At 35.7% G+C, this 3,040-nt stretch overlaps 1 protein-coding gene across 1 annotated transcript in view; it reads left to right on the top strand.

Moving 5' to 3' along the window:
• LOC109536962 (DNA damage-binding protein 1-like) overlaps positions 1-3,040 on the top strand; it is a 14,762-nt gene that overhangs the window by 9,310 nt on the left and 2,412 nt on the right. The gene's annotated exons all lie outside the window — the stretch shown is intronic.

Genomic DNA, 3,040 nt, shown 5'->3' with positions numbered 1-3,040 from the left:
AATCGAAGCAATTTGGCTGAGCAAATGCTCAGTTTCTGACGTGTTTAAATTCTTAAAACGTAGGGAAAATAGTAGATTTTTAGGTTTCAAGTGCAGTTTCAGTAGGCCGAAAATTGCTCAAGATTACGGGGCCACAAGCGGATTTATCTGATAGGATAAGTTGAGAATTTTAAATCCAAAACCACTGATTTGCTTGGAAGAACGAACTCAGTTTTTACAAATTTTAAATAAAAAAATTAATGAGCCAAAAGTCTTTCAAATGCATTCGTTCACATTCGTGCAAATAACGGAGCGACAAGCGGGCGTGTTTTTAGTTTTTGGCCGATTTAGAGTCTTCCAACTGCGGGAAAACGACAAGATTTTCATCTAGAAAATTGATGTTTTGGATTTCTGAAATTTGTAGCTAAAAGCGTTCAACTTTCAGCCGATTTAGCATTTCCAAAAAACTTAAACAGGAGCTCTAATAATTCCAATCATTTGGATAAGTTGGAAGAATGAAGAAACCGAATATAAATCTCTATAATCAAAAAAAGAAATTTGCATCCGTGAAACCGAGGCTTCAAAAGCAGAATGCTGGTTAAATTCATCATTTCACAAAAATTTGTACACATACGTTTGTATGTTTTTACTCTTGTTTCATCTATTTTCTTTTCAGTTTTTCTATCTTGTGCTTGCAACTCAGTAAAACCTTTGTTTGCATTCGAGATTGAATTTTCACTGAGAGAGACCAGATGGGACAAAAAAATTATTTCGCAACAGTCGATTTATATAGAAAATGTACAGGGTGTCCCAATTTAGGTAACTTGAATTAGTAGTTCAATTAAAGTCAAAATCACAAATAAAGAAATCGGTTAAAATTACATTAGAACTGCCTGGAATATTTTGTTTTTATACAGTGATGACCATATATAATAATGATGCGGATCCTTAAAGTGTAACTTAAAAAGTGTTTTTTATAAACACGGTTAAAATCTGATTAAAATGCTGAAGAAAGAGATGCGATTGTTTGCCTCAAATCCAAAAATTGCCGAGTTTAAGGCAAAGATATTTGACGAGATTAAGAAAAGGAAATTTGAGAAAATTGGCGAAGAATTCGCTCGTTCAGAAGTCCAGACGCCCCCTCGAGTTTAAACTTATAACTACAAGTTAAGTGGTAATTTGACAGTTGTTTTGTTGAAATTGACGTCACATAAGTATTGTTTTATGTCATAAAGGTCAACGAGAAATTTGACGTTTCGCAGCGCCACCATCTGTAATTGAACTGTCGAATTGACGGTTGAACAGTTAGCCTGTCATTTTCGAAAATTAGCGAATTTTACCTGTTTAATCAGAGCTGATAAAAGCGAAAGAAATTTATGAGAGTTTAATCATTGCAAAGAATTTATTGGGGATCAACTGGAAATGATCGTTAATATTTAATTGCTGTGTAGGTCAATTAACTGAAAACTACTAAAACACCAATAAAGCAATTACACTTATTGGATCAGTTTAGCCAAATTAGCCAATTTAACAGATGATTAAATACAAGTGCAATTTGTTATCAAAACATCGGCTGAATGCATCGGGCGCAAAACATTTTAAGGGGTAAAACGAAATCCTCTTTGCCAACCCCTCTTATTTCATTCTTTATGGGGCCTCACTTCTTCTGTGAGGGTTAAATTAGGGTGTCGTTAAATGTATTACGATATTAAATTATCATGACAATGGCACAATCAGGGGTGCTGGTGATAAATACAGCGCAAACATACGGACCTTTTGGCCACAGGTTTTATACGCGCAATATGCTGACAAATTAGAGAAAAGGCACCCACCATGAATGAATATTTAAACAAACACCCTCAATGCGTTTCACTCATTAGCACCACTTACCGATCAACAACTATCAATTCATTTGTCGGCCGACTGAGTCTGTCACTGTCACTGACAACTGTCTGTCAAATTAGCGACTGATTTGACAGAAACTCCTAACCTTCAAAGATATAGAAGCAAAGTCCAATGTTAAATCTTCGAAACGTTTCACAATATCATACCAGTTCTGATGACAATGACAAGATGCATCTTTGCCGAAGTAGGTGTTGTCAACAATTCCTAACCTCCAAAGAGATGAAAGCAAAAAAGAAGTAAACGACAGTTTAAACTGGCTTATAGCTAGTTTAAAGTGGAGTGGGGGAAACATCTGAAAAGGCTTAAGAACCGTTTCGATAGAGCGCACTGAGGGCCATATTTTTTCCCCTACTAGACTAAATGAAAATTTCTAACCTCTAGTGTTGAAGAAAACCTCTTTTGATCAAGGTTTCATTAATTTCAGGAACTCGGGAATTCTCCCAAATTTCTAACCTCTAAAAACATAGAAGCAAAAATGTTTACATTTAAGGGGCGCTCGAAGTTCAAAAGGGTATATCTGGCAAACGGTTAAAGATATGCAAATTTCGGATAGAATCTTTTTGATAGATAATTGCAACTGCTGCTTATTTCTAACCTTTAAAAAGTGGAACAGAAAACAGTGAAATTTTCCGCAAAAACTTTCAAAATATTGCAACATTCGAACGCCTCACTGTTATAGAGTCATCTTTTTGTTGATAAAAAACCGCAGGCCTTTTGCAACGTTGCCATCGCTATCAAAGTTTCCCTAGACGCAGTGAAACTTGGAAAATCGCCACGGAAAAAAGGCCAGAGGTGCTTGCGGCGTTGCATAATTGTGTAATTTTACTGAACTAATTGCTAAGTGAGGGCGATACTGAAAACAATTTTCTGGGAGAGAAGTTTGTTCGAAAAAACGCGAATTTAACAGGCGCATAATTTCCGCAAAATTGCTCTAACAACCGAAAAAATAACGTAAAACGATTGAATGGAGCTTTGTTTAATGAAATCACTACAGTTTTTCGCTGGAAAATGGCAATATTTTTGAGTTTCTGTTATCGTCAGGCAAGTTTCAAAAAATGTTCAAAAAGCCCGTCCTTTTTGCCAATAACTAACCGTTTGGCAGAATTGGCAAAGTGATTGATTTACTTTTGTATCGCGTTTGTAGGTCGAAGCTTGT

The sequence above is a fragment of the Dendroctonus ponderosae genome, unplaced genomic scaffold (genome assembly GCF_020466585.1).
Source record: "Dendroctonus ponderosae isolate FM_Combo_2020 unplaced genomic scaffold, Dpon_F_20191213v2 Dpon_F_20191213_10, whole genome shotgun sequence".
NCBI classification, from domain to species: Eukaryota; Metazoa; Arthropoda; class Insecta; order Coleoptera; family Curculionidae; genus Dendroctonus; species Dendroctonus ponderosae.
The sequence above is the reverse complement of the archived record's forward strand: the minus strand, read 5'-3'. Positions and strand labels throughout refer to the sequence as shown.